Source organism: Aricia agestis, chromosome 11 (assembly GCF_905147365.1).
Source record: "Aricia agestis chromosome 11, ilAriAges1.1, whole genome shotgun sequence".
Taxonomy (NCBI): domain Eukaryota; kingdom Metazoa; phylum Arthropoda; class Insecta; order Lepidoptera; family Lycaenidae; genus Aricia; species Aricia agestis.
In genome coordinates, this window is record NC_056416.1 from 1,764,517 (window position 1) to 1,783,885 (window position 19,369).

The following is a 19,369-nucleotide window of genomic DNA, read 5'->3' on the forward strand; positions in this document are numbered from 1 at the left end:
CATCCACCGATATCGAATGCATTTCTCGCAATCTAATCTCGTCACGATCTCGTCGTGCCGATCTGTCGTCTGCTCGTCTGAGTTATCTCGCATCTCGTCGATTGTTAATTAAATCCCGTAAACAGTATCAATTTCCCCGCGCGGCGTCTTTGATCGACGGATAGACTCACCGATCGGATCCGTGGAAATTACCTGAAACAAATAAGGACACATTAGTTCGCTGTAAAATACGTTTATGTGCTATTTACTAAAGTAAAGATATCGATTTTCTTTCGATAACCTTTTTTTTTTTTATAATGCTCTTGTCCCTGGTTTTTATTCGAGGGATCTATGTTCTGATTCTGAATACAATTATTTATACTGTCCTATGTCTACACACTTATCTTCTATTTCAATTTTTTGTTCTGTTAATACTATTTATTCCTTTTATTATTTACTATAACCTATTAACAGTTGAAAGCATGATTAACATTTATGACACTGAAAATTGGCGTACTATGTTCTCAACAAGCAAGCTTCGCAACAAGAGCGGGCATCGGTTTGGTAGAAAAAAATTTAGGCATCTAATGTGTTGGCAAGTCAAACTTCTTTTTTTTTTCAAAAATACTAAATCATTTTGTGTAAAATACAATGCTCTGCATTTCTTACTAAATGCTCCAGTTTTGGCAATGCTCCAAGAGCAAAAGTGCAGTAAGTCTAGTTTCGCCAGTCACCATGATATGAACAAAAATTGTTTATGTTGTAAATATCTTAGTTCCAACATTGACTGCTCTCAAAACCTTCCGATTAGTCATCTAGGTAACTTTGGTAATACGAAAATAACATTTTTGAGCTAAGTTGGGAAAACCGTTTAGAGGTAGTAACTAATTCCACACATACTTATGTTATGCGAAATGTTATTTAAATGTTTATCTTTCTATACTTTTTGTCTGTCGGATTTTGTCTAAATTTGGTATAAAGATAGAGGCCCCGAAATCGACCTAGTTCCTGCATGAGAAATTTCGAGGCAACATTCCCTATAAATGAATAGGTATTTAACGCCATTCAAGAAGAACCATCGAAATTGACAAACAATTAATCAGCAAATTACCCCAGAGGCCACAATAGTTATGGGCATGTAATTCAGCTAAGCGCATGTATTAAGGTGTGGGCGCATGTGTGCGGACCGTTAAGGCCCATTACCGCAACACGATAAGGGCTTATCTAGCCGACCGTGTAACAGCACACCCGCTGAATGCCGATCTGTGATAAACTCCGACAGGGCTGCCAACAGACTTGACGATAACAAGGGTATACGAGTTTGAGTCGCATTTAAACTAATATATCCGATGGTTAAGATTAAAAAGTCATAGACCAAAGCGAAGGTTGTTGACTGCTTTATCAGAGGGAAGCCCTAGCCAGGTAGAGATTTAGATGATAGTCTTCGTAATGTAGGGAATAAGTAAAACTGATAGGAACTATTGAAATCTCACGCCACTAGACTAAAGTCAAGAGTATAGACTTAAGTATGATAATAAAGATTAATAGCGTTGAAAACGTCTTAGAAATCTCTCAGACTAGCACTTATGTTAAACGAGGCATCCCTGTCAACCATCCCTTTCTAGCGCAGTGAAAGTGCATATTAAAGAAAGACGTCGGAGGATTTGATAATGAGGCGGAGAAATGTGAAGTCTTCGGCCCTAGGGAGGAAAGTGAAAGCCGTGACAGTAGGACGTGTAACGCACGACTGTTGATCCATCGCGGCACGACCACTTACCACCGGGTCACTTGCACAAGACTTCTATCAACTTACAATATCTGGGGATTCTTGAAATACTAAATGGTTTGGGAACGTTGGAACGTAATAAATATTTTGGAATTTTAGACCAAATATCTTTCGGTAGACGTTTTACTTGTGCGATTGCTTGATTGTATAATGTATACCCATCAACTAGTAAACTTATCATAAAGCCAACTAGTTTTGGGGCAATTTACATCTCATGCATTCGTCTACAATCCTTCGCCTACTGGTGTAATCTGCATTACTATAACATATTTCAATGCCAATTTAAGTTTTCCATATCAAATATCGCGCAGCAGCCGCACCTACCATTGTGTTCCCTTTGACTGATAGCTTGTCAGCGCCCGACAAATCAAGATCGATTCCGATACTATTCTTAATTCTATTTCTCCTATCCCTCTCGCACCATCTCCGGGCCCCGTACCTCCGTCCCGCTCCCCCCGACTCGTGATCGTGAACTTAGTGATTTGTTAGTATCATTTGTCATAGTAATTTTTATTTTGGAAAGTAGATAAGGAAAATGCCTTCTGACACTTTATAAATTGGGCGTAATGTTACTAATGAAAAATTATATTTAGATAACGATATAAATTAGCTATCACGAGATGTTTATTCTTGACGAGATATATTACATAATACCACATAATACTATCGATTTCGTAACGCGGAGACGCGAGACAGAGTGCGACATAGGAATGATTTTACAAAAACTGTCCGGACAGATGCGCACGAGCATTTAAGCCCGCGTTAGGTGTTAAAATGTAGGTTTCCCGACCGGCCGCGATAGGATACGATAAATCTCGCCCCAGCAGCCATTCGTCAACGGCTGTCGACGGACATGGTAGTGAATATTTTAAAACGCGGAACACCTCGCGCTTCGGCGGGAATTTCATGCGCCGGCCTGTCATAATTTACTCATCACCATACGGTAACCTCGCGTATCGATCATCGCACCGGCAAACACTTCCGATGGTCTGCCGGTGCTGACACTAATATCCATCGTTTCAGCTGTAGTTGTCATACTTCTATTCCTATTTCTCTGGATTGATTTTTTTGGATGACATATTTAGCATATCATTCGAGCCAGGGAGGGAAAACTGTATACTTCCTACTCCTCCTATCTTCTTCTGATTAATTTCGTTGCGGGTCCCGAGACAGCTTTAGCATGTCCCTCGGGCTCCCTGAGATCATATCAAAGGGATTTCGTGGTTGGATACCGCTGTCGATCCTGGCGACACAGGAGATACAGTGGTGGGAATGTGTGGTGGATGAAAGCCCTTTTAAAAAAAATATCATTCGAGCTTCCTTGGATCATATCAAAGGGTGTTCGTGGATTGTGGTGTGGTGTTATTCTACGATATAGTATTGTCAAGGCGACCTGCGTGAACCATAGTTACGACACACTCCTCAATCGTCTAACAAGGCGAACCTCATTGATGTTACGATATTATCACGGTTCGTTTCCACCGCAGTACCTCGCAATTTGACACAATTGGCGTAAACGAGGAAGATGGAACATTTCTTAATGGGCTATTAGCCGAGCCCCAGAATGCCACGTTCACACAGGGCGGAAGGCACGCGTGACCTGGCATTTGGATGCGCCCTAGCCACCTGACGCAACTGCTTTCTCATGAAATTGCTAGATTACTCAACTTCTATAAATCTGTCAGGAGTCCGCCGAGTGATCACGGCGGACGAGATAACGTCGGTAATTATTGCGCAGCTTACAACACTGTCCCATTTTGAGCAATGTTTCGGATCTTACAATGTGTTGGCTATGAATCTCAGCTGTTGTGTTCTGAAATATGGAGACATGCTCAGCAGTATGATAGTCCTGATTAATTGTAAAATTATGATGATATGTAGTAGACGTCAAGATAGAGCAATATGACTCAGGATGTCTGCTTGTCTCTTAGTTAATCCATCCAAATTTTTGAGGAGTACCTAAATTAATATTTTAAGATTCTTATCCCTTCACATTTGCATGCAAGCGCTTCGTCAGCCATTACTTATCGCTATCGGCTTGTTCAATAAATTAGAAATCGTTTGCTACGAAACATACGTTTCCTACATGTCCATTACCAGTTTTTTAGGATCGCGTGCGTTAACACGGGTCGGGCAGACAATGCGTTGTGTAATCGTTGTAGAAAGGTGACGGTCGGTGCAGACCGGACACAGGCGACACCTATTGACCGCTTCTTCAAACGTTTTGAGCTGTAGCTTTTGACAGCTACATAATCGCTTTCCTAAAATACTGTTTCGACACAAATAGGGTAATCTGAATAAATCTAGAGACAAGTTTTTGAAGTAGCAGCTGTGAGTAAGTAGATTGAAATGACTGGCAGGATGTATTTGTTTTGATCCTTTTCTAGGTATGCGTATGTTCTTGATTGACAGCAGATATTTCAAAATGTTCGCTTTTTCGTTACTGTTCGCTTATAGACAATCCTGCCAATTACATATTTTATATTTCTTTATTGTTGTAGATGAACGGCGAGTCGGCGACAAATCAGTCGCAGACGACTGTGGCCCGTCTGCGCACTATATTATGGGAAGTGGAGTGTTGTTTTAACGGAATTCCGAAATCGAGGTTATCTTGTGACAAGTACAGTCGGCTAACATTTGGCCGGTAAATATGTAATGTGTTAAAACGTTTTGTTCTGGGTTACTTTGTAAGCTTAAATAAAAAAAAAAACATTTAAGTGTAAAAATGACGTTTCGTATTTTTCGGTCCAGTTTTAATTTTGTACGCATAATTTACGTGAAAAAGAAAGTTATGATTCCTTTACACTTTGCGAGCTTATTTTCATTTTTTTTTTAATTTCTGCTTTCATCGTACTCAAAAAATAATTATTACAAAAATATGCCAGTTAATTTTGCTTAAACTGTACATGGGGGATTTATCCTATCTAGTGTAAGTCTAGACTATTATTGATGCCTATTCCTGGAGATAAATCTGCGTGACAGCCTCAGATAGCCTCCAATATCCAGTGTAATTACATCGGAACGGGCTTGGCCGCTTTTTACAGGTAAGGGGGCATCCACAAATTACGCAAGATACGGAGATGGGTCCAGTCTAATCAGATATAATGTAAGAAAGGAAAGATACCCTCGATCTCAGAAAAACTAGCTTAAACTTTTCGAACATATATTTTTTAATATTTTGTTATGACATATTCCCTGATGACTCACTGGGAACTCAACGTAAAAAGTAGATTCTAGACTCTAGAGAGAGAATTTATACGTAAAAACATTGTCAAAAACATCTCACGCAACTTATGGACGATCCCTTACAAACATACATGTTTATCGTAACGAAAGTATCTCTCTAGAACAGCCTACAAATAAATTAGTATGGTGAAAATCTATGTCAAAAGCGCAACCTTTGGGCCATCATGAAATCAATTTTGCTAGTAGGGTCAAATATTCTACGGCCCTCGAGTTAATAAAATATGTTATTAATGCTTACTGTGATAATTTATTATAAATTTTGTGTTTTTGAACTTTTAACACCGAATATTTTTTTCATAATAATTTAGACTTAGATGCGTGCGCGTTGAATACTTTTACACTAACGTTAAACAACGAGGAGCAGGGAACATAAATATCAGATTGGTATAAGTTTTTTGATACTAACTTGCATCATTTACGAATCTTATCTTATTTCATTTAAATATTTTATTCACTTTAATACATTTTAACAAAATACAGTTAATGATGAAATAAGATCAGTTATTCCATATTCAGGTACTATATTTTTGTATACCCATATTTATTTTCAGACTATATAGCGTTCGCAACTCTGCGGGGCTGAAATGGTCGCTTTGTAGAATCATAATATGAATCATTTTCTTAAAATTGCAAAATGGTCACTCTGCTTGCAATTCATGTCTACAGATCGACAATGATTTATATGAACGTGGCGAAAAAAGGAACTAACGCTGCCATCATACAAAAACGTCGTTTTTGACAGTTCTCCTTTACGTGCAGCGCACTCGCTCACGTTCATAAAAAGCCTTAAGAGGATTCCACACCGCCGTTTTTCCATACAAACGCTGTCCCCTGTTTCCTCCCTGGATAATGCCGGTAGAGTTATGATTTTTTTCCTGAATATCTATGGCCACTATTAGCATGTCCCTATGTTTTCTTTTTTTTCATAATTTTATTATTAAAAAAGATAAGAACGTCCAAAAACCCAAAAAAATGGCAAGATTTTCCTCTGTGTTCAAACACCCAGAATACCAAACTGACTAAAATATACAAAAAAAATAAAACATAGAAACACAGGCTCAAGCCTTGTTTTAATTCTTAATGAAAAAAGTACTTAAATCGGTTAGGTTTTGGAGAGGGAATCAGCGGACAACGAATCGAAGATTTTCTGTTCTTATATTAGAACTTTTGTCGTGTTGCCTCTATCGCGCTCTGCGGTGGGAGACTTGAGATTGGTGAGACAGCAATACATTTTCAAATACCTATTTTCAATTTCTCTCGCCCCTGGTGTATCCTCTTAAGTCGATCTCTAGTAATTCGTACTAATTTGTCAGCTTGACAGATTTGAAAATTCATTTGCTGAATTGATTGAGAGGAATTGCTAAATGCGACAATTTTAGCCCCGCTGTTGCGCAAAAATTCATCGCCAAAGTTTACCACACGGGAAACGTGCATTTTTCCGGGGCTCAAAGTATCACCATACCAAAATTCAGCAAAATCATTTCAGTGGTGTCGGCGTGAAGAGGTAACAGGCAGACATACACACTGTCGATTTTATAATTTTAGTATAAATTGGGACACACAATGGTTTAACGCAATATTGTATCTATTTGAGAAAACTAAAGTTCATTTACACTTTTATCTATTAAAATTAGCTAGTAGAAAGCTGTAAAGCTAATTGTAATTAGTCCGACTATGTTAAATATGTCTATATGTATATTATTAAATGTATATGTCTGCTATGCCGAACGATTAGTCGTAAAATTTTATAGTAACCTCATATCGTAACATCTATTTTAGAAATCGGCTCTAAAACTCTTTTAGAGGATTTTTATAGAACTTTCTTTCCAAATATAGGCTGGGTGATTGTAATGGTTTTTGCTATCTAATATCTATTAAAGTATTCTTAAAAATACTTTAAATAAAAACAGCAACCTAGATAATTGTATGCTAATTATTTTATTTATTGATCTTGATAGAATAAAAAAATACAAATAACAATAACAATCGAGATTATTATTACAAATACAAAAATGCCATTACAATCTTAGCCGTTTAGCAGCAAATCGTTGGCCACCAACATTACAATAAAAAATAACAAACGTCATCACATGTCGCAAAACATGGCGGCGAGAATTTGGCGCGCAAATTGCATTCAGCAGCTAACGTCATGACGCGGACGGGTTTCGGCGGCCGGCAGTGAAAGCCGGCGCCAAGCCGGCTCCGCACCCTCGCCCTTTATCAGAGATTCCACGAAGACCTGTCTATGATTTAAAGCGCAATTCGCGATAGTTCACCGCACGTGCATTGTGGAAAGGAAAATGGTAAGCTTCTAGAGAGCTGCATACATAATTCGAGTCGCATTATCGTGATTGGGGTTATTACAACACTTTCTTCTACTTTGGTACTTGTAAATACTATCTTCAGTTCTGAATATAATATGGATTTTTAGTAACATTTTTTTTTGTTCTAGAATTATTTTTTAAAAGTATATCTTTTAAATACTTTTAATTGAATGGAACCTCCGTGTGTTCTTTTTAAGTCTTTGCCAAATTTCATCAAAGTGCATCCAATAGTTTGATAGCCTATTCGACCAAAACAAACAGAGTACCTTGCTCTTTATAACTGTAAGTATAGATAATAATAGTTGCATTAACATCGACAATCGAGTTAGCAGTACCGGGAGTAGAAACGCGTAATAATCGCCATTCACGAGCAACAATTAGTCGCAGATCGAAACACTTTCGATAGATAGCGATCTGTCAGGAGAGATCGTTTGTCGGGCTAATGCTCGCGTCTATTGTAATACAGTGCATCTTTCTTTTGAGTTTGATACATTGTGTAATGGTTTTGTTGCGCTTTGCGTGGTATTGTGTGGATTGTTAAATTGCTGATAATGTGTTTAAAATGTTATATATTATGTTTGAAACATTATGATCAGCCATGTTAATTCTTAACTATAGAGAAAAAACTCAATTCCTAGTTCTTATAATTTCTATAATTTGAAAATTACAATAGAGACATAGGTACCTTTTGTTTATAAGAAATCCGTTGTATAGACTATAGTGTAAAACTAATAAGAATAATAAAAGATAAAACTTATAAGTAAAGACTAATCGTTCATTACATAAAAGCCCTTAACGTCAAATAATTAAGGTGCGTAATTGTACATCGATAACAGGTAGAGTAATGACGATACAAATCGCGAAGGACCATACGACAGTTTTGAAATTACCCAGCACCTTGAAAAATGACGATCGGCTATTCTGATCACAGGCTTTCAAAGAAACACTCTATAAAAACTCCCATGACCAGCGTCTACTGGATTTGGTTCCGTATTGATTTCAATTACGGTTTAGATTCAACTGGCAGGGGCGGGTATATTTTATGCCAAACGGAGATTGTGCAGGCGCAGCGACTGATCTTCGCACGGTTTTGTTCTATTTATCACCATTTGTCAGTTCTGTGTTTTAGATTTTTTGCGTCTTCGCCCGGCGATTTTATAATTTAATTAAATTGAGATAATGGATGACACGACTTTCGCTTTTTATCTTAATTTTATGCATGCGTAATCGACATTCCAATGTGGTCTAGCCAGATAGTGTTTTGAATGAGTAATGAGTTTATTTTTTGAGTGTCTCGTATTTTCCTGTTATACTATATCGATAGCTAATGCTATCGATATAGTATAACATATGCTAATGCATCAACATCTATCAATTTCCTTTTAATTTCAATCGTAAGACGATTTTTCGCACCTGTACTATATCTCTATTTTAGTATTAGTTATCTCAAAATTTACGTAAATTTTTGTTTAAACAGCTCGCAGGTCATCTACCTGCGAGCTGTTTATCTATAGAGGAATATAGGTTATCTGATGTAACAATGGTCCAGACTCCAGAGGTGGCATTTGCGCCCGCGGGTCACGAAGGTAACCGGCCAAGGCCGACTGATTACGATCTGATCTGATCGAATGATTCTACGATGAATCACGCGATTTAAAAATGATCTATGATGGCTCTGTGGAGCCTCGCTTTGGACAAGATGTATGATCCCACTTCTGATGTTATGGGTGTGGTATCATCAATAGGCTTGTTTGTATAATTGATCGATTGCTAAGTTTCGAATCACGAATGTGAGGTTCTTATTAGTTGTCGAGAAAAGATACCAAAATTGTATATCGTATGTACTATAAAAAACGCAAGTCTAACACATAACAAATTTTTACATAAACGCAATTAATTTTTTCCCAAACTATTAATGAAATTAAAATTAAGTAATTATTAATTCAACAATTAAGTCTCTAAGTGCGGCAGTGTCACTTTAGGCACTTTTTATAAAGTAGTCTTTTTGGTATACGTCCAGAACAAAACGTTAAGGGCCTGTTTCACCACTTTCTGATAAGGCTATCCAGTATCCACCAATTAACTTAACAGATCAAGTATGGAGAATCTGTCAAAAAAGTTATGAATAGCCCATTAGGCACTTTATCAGAAAGTCGTGAAACAGGCCCTAAGTCAAATCAAATTAAATCAAATCAAAAATATTTTTATTCGGAGTAATTTTTTTACAAAAACTTTACCGAACGTCGATACTACGGTGCCTACCACCGGTTCGGGAACTAACCCGGCGAGAAGAACCGGCGTAAGAAACTCGCACGGGGCCATCTTTTACTAAAAAGATGGAAAATTACAATTTAAAATATATACAGTACAACACGGTCACATTAACCTGACGCACCACTGGAATGTATATGCAAAGTCTGTATATGTAAGTCAGAGTTAACCCCAGGATAACATTTACCCTATACGCAATAGTTTACGCAACGTACGCCTCAGGTCAAGGTCCGCGTCGTGACCGCGCGATTGCCAATTCTAATGCGATCGCTGTAGCTGGGTCACACAGACCCGGCCAGAGTAGATATGCCATGAAGTACTGACCGATGAACGACCAAAAAAGTAACAAGTGTTTAAAAATATTGTTCAAACTGTTTAATAGAAAGGGATAATGACTCCAAATTAAAGAAATTGTTGGTTACCGACTCGTCTAGATGAGTTATAAGTAATATTACATATTTGAGAAGGTGTCCAGAATCTTATTAGTTAAAGTGCAAAGGCACGGCTATATAAAGAGGCGTATCTACGTTCTTCATCGTTCTGTAGTCACGTGTTGCCCAGTCTATAATCTAATTACATCTGCTATTGTAATTTAAATGGATTACAATACAATTAATACGCATTACCGACCATGATCATCATCACATCAAGAATTTTCGGTAAGCAGGTGCCTAGCAACTTCGAACGTGCAGAAAGTCATATTCTATTTACATACGTCAAATCATGACAGTCATGCCCATTACATGCGCGATATGTTACCATGATTCTCGTATCTATTTAGAATATTCCCGTATGAGAGAAAGCGTGCGACCTTTCCTCGTTGCGTAACATGATGTAAGTCTATCAGACCGCGCATGCGGACGAGTGTTTGTCTTTTAATTTCATTAGCATTCAAAGGTTGGCTGTCACACTCAATACCTGTCATGGATGTGATAACCAGAGAGAATAGCGGTCCATCATCCGACGCAACGCTAGGCGAGGACGGACACACGTCATCGTATTGTTTAAGAACTGACAATGTTATATTCGTAGATGACTCGTTGGAAATAGATAAGATTGCAATAGCAGCGATGCAAGTTGATGTTAGATCCAAGTCGGAACATCCAACATTTCATAAAACGGTTGAAATATAGCAGCATAAAAACGCTAAGACAAACGATGTACTCAAAATCACAAGGTAATATGGTGATGGCCACACATGAAGACATTCATCATAACGTACAGCAATAAATTATAAAACTCCACGATAAAATACCTAGCGCATACAGATCGTCCCACAGATACCTTTGTTTCTGACTAAAAGAATGTCATTTGACAAGGGATCTATTAGGATGCGCGACGTCGCGTGCGTTGACTTCGGCACTTGGCATGCAGAGAACACGATTGTTTTAGCGAAGCCCTTGGACGGGGGTTTAAATGCCTCGGTTTTTACGTGAGAAATCAATCGTGATATATGGACGCGTTCGACGTGCATGCGATTAAGGAAAACGCTAAGGAAATGTTATGCAAACTTGATTAACATATTATGCAAGATATCGTCAAGATATAGAGACGAAACGTATGATGAGTTCAATCACCATGCGCTTGTTACATTTAAAGGAACTGGATTGGCTGTTACATAAAAATCTATAACTCATTACGAGAATCAATCATCTAAATTCTAAAGCTAGATCGAGTCATAGCAAACAATAATGCCGATAAACAATTTCAATTGTATCGGTAATTTCTTTGTCGCGAACAATGCGTTGCAACAACCGGCCCCACTGGTTCCCATAATGTCTTTGAAATCTGATAACGTTTTTATATCGGTCGCAATCTTATAATCATGACACTGTTTACTGAGTGACAACTTTATCGATGTCAATTTGTGATGTAATCGCGGGTCGTTGATCCCGACCGACCCAGATCGGAGCTGCTTCGACGAGGTTTCAAAATTAGGAGCATACGCTTACAATCTTAACCAGCGAATGCCTGTTGATTTTTAATAGATTTTCCAGTGATTTACTAGAACTTCCGCAATTGAAAGATCATCGACGTCATCGCTTAGTGATCCAAGACGTCTCTCCCTCATTCTCCCATCAGATACAATATATTTCACAGCATTGGAATTTCCACCTGGAATTTTTTTTCGCAAGTCGCATGCTACAGCGATCAGTCGCTTGTGGGCAATCTGTGCCGAGCCTCGTGCGAGAGGCAGCTACAATTTTGTCAAATCAAATACCTTCCCGGCACTGGCGTAATGAGGGACATTAAAACGGTCCCTCGTAATTGTACGCTGACATGCGAACAGGGCTGCTGTTTGGCCCTAGACTCTAGGTCCTAAGCTGTAGAACGGTTTCGTACTGCCTTTTGTTTGATTTTCAAATGTTGAACGCTCTACATTATACTATCTCTTTTGCAGTGTCTTCTATGTAGTTATAAATATTCTTTCCTAAAACCATTATGCACTACTTCTCTGAAATCAAGCATTTTATTCAACTACAAAATATTCCCAATTTATTCTTGTGGCAATTTCTTCTTTCTCATCGTTTCGTACTCCGCAGCCCTGTGTCTGCTAAGGTGTACTTTGCATCTAAACCGAAGCACTCTGGGTGTGAGCCATCTAATTTGCTTTAAAGTCGGATCCATGTCATGACTTTGGCCTTGGATGATGGCTTCATAATGCATCATCTAGTAATCACTGTTTTTTTCTAGACGCTTTTTTGGAGTTACAAGTTACTTCCTACTGATTAGTCTTAAGTTTTCAACGTTTCCTTGCAATTATAAATATAATATAACAATTTTCTAAAAACTTTGGTCGTCCAACTATATAACTAAATTTGGTTCTAAATTAAGTTTCGATTGTAATGTCCCGATTCTATAGAACTACATACAAGACGTGGAATTTAAATACGTATTGAAAATTATTTTCCCGAGTACCGTTTTAAGCATAAAGCAGCACCTGATAGAACATTAATGCCTGCGCAGGAGTGGCCCACATTCAGTTGTCATAAATGTGATTGAATTTATAACACGACACAGATGTTGGTATTCGCTCCTATGATGTTATAAATCATATCTCGACACGTAACGGTGCTAAAGACCGGTTCGCTAGTCGCAGGTTCGAATCCCGAGGCACTTTGAACATGTCTCGCATTGACAAATATTGCAATTTATAAAGTTCTTTTGTACTCCGGAGTGTCTGATAAGTATGAAATTGCGTCTTTTGAATTCGGAGCCATTATAACAGGACTCTACGGTAACAATAACTGTAAATTAGAAAATGTTTCATTTTTTTTTTTCAACGTTATTAGATAACCATTTTACAGGATGGGGATAGATATCTTAGAGAATCATTTACCAGTTGGAGTAAACTTTTAAAAAATTCTAAAAAGTGAAGTTTAACCTTAAAAATCATCCGTAAGCACTCTAAATTACTTACTAATGGTTTTTCACCGTCAATTTGCCGTATCCATTCCTTTCATCAACATTTCGGACCTCCAGCGTCATGCGGCAATCTGTCCAAAATTACCTTATTACCTAAATCACCGAACACCTTTGAATTATTAAATTGATTACGGCGATTGCGAGTGATTTGTTTACGTCGACGTCGTTGGTGGCATCACGTCATTTTTTGTCGGCATAGGAATTTTTATGTAATTTTAGCAGTTTTTGTTTTGATCCGACTGCGTGTGCAATGAGACTAATAATGCTTATTACGAAGTGTTAGTTTACACTTTTTGGAACTTGATATTTTGTACTTCACATGAAAAGAGTTTAATTAGACAAACATAAAGTTTCCTAATAGTATTTCAATCTAGGAAAAAAACATGATGAGAACCATGATATAATTCCAGACTAAAATGATGAACTAAATTCGAAAACAGAAATAAATGGGATTTGAAATACGCAGCTCTAAAGACATAGCAATGCCTAAAGCAATGGATACTTGGCCGAAGGCTCTAAGAGATAATAACCCGATGATGACGAATCCCCATAAACAATTAGCAAGGTTGCTAAGCCTAAGATTTAATTCCCCAGTTTTTGTCGCCAGCAGCTCCCACGAGCTATTACCACTATTACTCCGCACTTTTTGTTGAATAATCTCTCGACGCCATAAAAGTAAAAGTATAAAAGTTGCGCCGTGGATCGAATCGATTCACAGCGCGAACTTGTAAATTATTTCTTATGCAACGTCAGACGAATGATGAGAAATTGTATTTAGCGGAATGTAAGATTTTATTGATTCTTCAATTAATGAATTCAATTAAAAATTTAAAATTGTAAAATCCTAAATGCCACTAATTATGTCTGTATACACCAGTGTAGACTTTAGTATTAGTATAAGGAAACTGTGTTTAAAGCGATGTTTCAGCTATGATAGTGACACTTTTTTGGACATTGCACGTATTTGTATAATTTTAACATTATAATTAAATCCTGTTTTTAATAATCATAACCAAATTCAGTTGCTCGTATAGCTTAGAAAGCTGAACTGGCTATGAATAGGTTGTTGAACGGAAAAGTGTGGAAAATGGAGAGTTGATGAGAAACCTGTTGTGTGTTTGTTTTCATTACACTTTGTGGTAGGTTGGTAGCAACAGGTTATGCTTATATTATCGAGTACTAACTATGACCATCATCAGCCTATCGTTCACTGCTCAACCGTCGAGCGCCAACCGTCCCGATCTTAGGTAGTCCCCAGTACCAACTTTGACCATGCCCATTGTATAATGCTTTGACCATTCCCAAAGTATAACACGAATTTTACTTTCAACGTGAGATTCCCACACACGGTAAAATATTTGTAGACTCGGCTGATAAGCACTAATACGGCCATGATTTCAAATCGTCCACAGACATTTTGCCCGTCTTATGGATCTACCCATGATGGAGCAATAAAAGTGATTAAGAACGTGGTATATTAGTCTACGATTGCTCATGAAGGTGATTGTACAATTATGGTTATTCATTATGGCCTTTTGCGAAGAGACGAACCTATGCACTTCGATGTTGAATAAATAGACTGCAAAAATCAGTATCATTCTTCTGGTTTCGCTGTCACTATAAGAAGTACTTTTCGGCGTATTCTATTGCGAATATCGAGCCTTTGATTGAGAGGTGTACAATAATATTTTCACAGTTATTGTGGTCAAGTGGTGAGATCTGCCGACGTTTACTTTCTATAATCTGCGATTTTTCGCTTTCTATAAATCGTTTGATTTTATTATCTTTAGTTCCATGTTTATGGTTAATGTTTATACTGCAATCGTTAAATTACGAGTTCCATTTATGTCGATTAGGTCATAATTCTTTTGTTAACGAACTGTTATTCTCGCCTACAAACTGTTTCACAATTAGTAGACTAAACTGCAGGTTGACAGATACCTAATTATAAAACATATTTTTTTTAAGAAATAAGGGGGCAAACGAGCATACGGGTCACCTGATGGGAAGCAACTTCCGTCGCCCATGGACACTCGCAGCATCAGAAGAGCTGCATGTGCGTTGCCGGCCTTTTAAGAGGGAATAGGGTAATAGGGGAGGGTAGGGAAGGGAAGGGAATATGGGAGGGTAGGAAAGGGAATAGGGTAGGGTATTGGGCCTACGGTAAACTCACTCACTCAGCGAAACACAGCGCAAGCGCTGTTTCACGCCGGTTTTCTGTGAGAACGTGGTATTTATCCGGTCGAGCCGGCCCATTCGTGCCGAAGCATGGCTCTCCCACGTATTAACTTTGAATAAATTATTCATGTATTTTTTTTGAATTAACACTTTTTGCATTTTTCGTTCATTCATTTTATTAGTAAAGCTCGTTCTGTAGTAATTTAGTAAATTGCAACTCATAATGAGTAGGTACTTACTAATATTATTTTTATAACAAAAGCTCTGTATGAAAGCTTGGGAACCTTTCAATACCGGAAGCAATAGAAGGCCATTATTACCTGCAACCAAAAAAAAAAAAACAATAACTGTTAGTGGACTTTGTAATTGAATAACAACTACTTTATGCTCTGCTAAATAAATAAAATCAATCATTGTTAAGTCTTCCACGAGGATGATCTATTGAGGCATAAAAACTTTTTTTTAACAAAAAATGTTCGCGTCTTTATTATAGATAACGAGCAAAAAAGCCAAAAAAAATCACGTTTGTTGTATGGGAGCCCCCCTTAGATATTAATTTTATTTTGTTTTCAGTATTTTTTGTTAACAGAATGTCTAATATACAGTGTGTAACAAAAATAAGTGATAATACTATAGGGTGTGCACGTGTTCCTTGTAGAGAGTTCACTGTGAAAGTAGCAGCGCGGAAAGACGAAAAATTTTTTTCACTTTTGTATGGGCAAGGGTCCGAGCGTCACGAGTTTCCCCATACAAAAGTAAAAAAATTTTTTCGTCTTTCATCGCTGCTACTTTCACAGTGAACTCTCTACAAGGAACACGTACACACCCTAAAGTATTATCACTTATTTTTGTTACAACCTGTACATATATACACAATCTGTGAAAATTTCAGAATTCTAGCTGTAGCGGTTTCTTAGATACTGCCTGGAGACACAGGCGGACGGACGGACGAACAGACGGACAGACAACGAAGTCTTAGTAATAGGGTCCCGTTTTAATCCTTCGGGTACGAAACCCTAAAAATGTCTTTTAAATTAAATTATTTAGGCTATGTAGTAAGCATGGTAATAGAAGCAGACATAATATCTTCGAGCAATGCTACCAGAAACGCAATTAACGACTACTAAAAAATGATCTATGTCATGAGTTTAGATTTAGAACAATCACTTCTAATGATGAAACAAACGATAATTAGATTTAGATGCGGTTTACATCCACCGGACAGACGGACAGACGGACATCGAAGTCTCATGAATAGGGTCCCGTTTTCACCCTTTGGGTACGGAACCCTAAAAATATTTGTGGGTTAGGACATATTAAATGCATAACAGTGACCGCTTAGGTACTCCGCTTGCATTTTTTTTTTATGAAATAAGGGGGCAAACGAGCAAACGGGTCACCTGATGGAAAGCAACTTCCGTCGCACATGGACACTCGCAGCATCAGAAGAGCTGCAGGTGCGTTGCCGGCCTTTTAAGAGGGAATAGGGTAATAGGGGAAGGTAGGGATGGAAAGGGAACGGAATAAGGGAGGGTAGGGAAAGGAATAGGGTAGCGGATTGGGCCTCCGGTAAACTCACTCACTCGGCGAAACACAGCGCAAGCGCTGTTTCACGCCGGTTTTCTGTGAGGACGTGGTATTTCTCCGGTCGAGCCGGCCCATTCGTGCCGAAGCATGGCTCTCCCACGTCAAAAATGAGTAAAGTATCGGCAAATCAACTAGTTGTAATGAGTAATGGTCAATTTTCACTTGTTACTTTCTCCGTGGGCGCGGCGCGGCGGTAAATCTCAGCTATTCGCGACTGATTTACAACGACTTTACAGCGCGCTGTAAATTAACGTCATCCATTGACCGTTTTGGTGTCCAATGACATGATGTAGTTGAGTAGAACGAACAATGAACTATGATATCGCTGTAAAGCCCGCTCTATAAGCGCGGTTCGCGTTTGCCAAAACAACGTGTGTAGCGTGCAAAATTTTCCCACTAAGCACGAGGATGGGTAAAAATATAGAGAGGAGTTAAAAGTCAATTTAGTATTTTTGCTCAAAACGCACTTTTGACTCGATCACTTGACTTCTGTGACGTCTCTATTAATTGAATAAACTAGCTCCCGAATCCCCTTAGTCTGAATAGTCTGTTAGATACCTTAAAACACACTGTCAATTGTCATACGTATCTTACAGGCCCGGATCTAGAGGGGGGGGGGCGAGAGGGTGCACTTGCCCCGGGCGGCAAAGATTGGGGGGCGACCGGAGGCCACCTCCCAATCTTTTGCCGCTTTCTTCACCACCGCGCTACCCCGTCAACGTTGTTTCGCAGAAATCTGTTGTTAACAGACTTGGAGGCGGCCCTTGTCGCCAGGGACCTCGGCGTGACTTCTCACCACCGCCACTTCAATTCAACAAAGTTCAGTAGAACTCGTTCTGCAGTTAAAACCTGTATGACCATGAAAATTATTACCTATTTGTGCTTGGAGGGCGCCAAATTAGGATTTTGCTCCCCCCTTTTTAAAACGTAGATCCGGGCCTGGCTACAGCATACTAGCGATTGTATCTCCTCCTTTTTCCGAAAGTCGGGAAACTTCAATATTCTGCGCAAGCGACGTCGCGTCGTCAACATAACATTTTTGATACTATGATGTATTGTATTGTATACTATATTTTATATCACACTAGAAGAGGCGTTTGACCGCCTCAGATTGATGATGACTAGTTGACTTGATCGCATGAAATCGATCACGACGACCACGTGATCGCCCACGATGTTAACGAGCGCTGACAAATGGACTTTCCCCGCGGCAGGCGCCGGTGTTAGACACGCCGGACGCCGGTGTTGATCATGATTATGATATTGATTATTACTAGAACGGGCACCGTAAATTTTATCGGGATGAAAATTATCCTATGTCCTTTCCCGGGTCTTAAATTTAAACAGTTCAATCAGGCGATTAAGGTGTGGATACAATATGAATCTGTTTAAGATTGAACAACAATCGACTTACGATGCTTATACGTGGGAGAGCCATGCTTTAAACAGTTCAATCAGGCGATTAAGGTGTGAATACAATATGAATCTGTTTAAGATTGAACAACAATCGACTTACGATGCTTATACGTGGGAGAGCCATGCTTCGACACGAATGGGCCGGCTCGACCGGAGAAATACCACGTTCTCACAGAAAACCGGCGTGAAACAGCGCTTGCGCTGTGTATCGCCGAGTGAGTGAGTTTACCGGAGGCCCGATCCCTTATCCTATTCCCTTCCCTTCCCTACCCTCCCCAACTACCCTATTCCCTCTTAAAAGGCCGGCAACGCAACTGCAGCTCATCTGATGCTGCGAGTGTCCATGGGCGACGGAAGTTGCTTTCCATCAGGTGACCCGTTTTCTCGTTTACCGCCTTATTTCATTAAAAAAAAAAGACATATGTATAGCTTGACTCACACAGATATTAACTCTTTGCATTTATAAAGTTTGTATTGATCGTTTATCACAAAGATTTCAAATATTAAATTAGGCCCTCTACACCTTTTTAATGGTCCATAATGGCTCAATGTAGAGAGCCCGCATACGTATTACCACAGAATATATACGAGTATTCGTCCGAAGTCCGGGCGATGCATGTTGCAAAAATGAAGCCCGCTTTCGATGTAATTACGCGAATTTCTAGTCTATTTCTCGCCAACAATGCAACTGAAAGTAAACATTTCGTTGCAGAACGGAACACGTGCATTTTTTAATGACGACACGACAATATTTACTCTCTCTTATCCTCTTTGCAAGTATTTTCGTATACGTTTTCGTTTCTTTTTATTTGCACATTCGTGATGTAACTTTTACAATTTTAACACTTGTAAGTTGTAACTAATAAACTAATGTCGCAATTCACAAAGTATTTACGTGACAAAAAAAAATAAAAAACATCTCCACAGCCGAACATATAACCTCCTCCTTTTTGGAAGTCGGTTAACAAAATAGCTCTTAGGTCCTGATTCCTGAAATAAATGCGTGGAGGTGTTTTTTTATATCAAATCAAATCAAATCAAATCGTTTATTTCGGGCATCAGAGGCCCATATAACATCATCATCAATATATAAAATCATGGGGCAAACGAGCAAACGGGTCACCTGATGGAAAGCAACTACTGTCGCCCATGGACA

The 19,369-nt window shown here is 38.7% G+C and overlaps 1 protein-coding gene across 3 annotated transcripts in view; it reads right to left on the bottom strand.

The window, feature by feature from the left end:
* Positions 1–19,369, bottom strand: part of LOC121731569 (protein outspread) — a 256,640-nt gene that overhangs the window by 100,235 nt on the left and 137,036 nt on the right. The window lies entirely within an intron of this gene.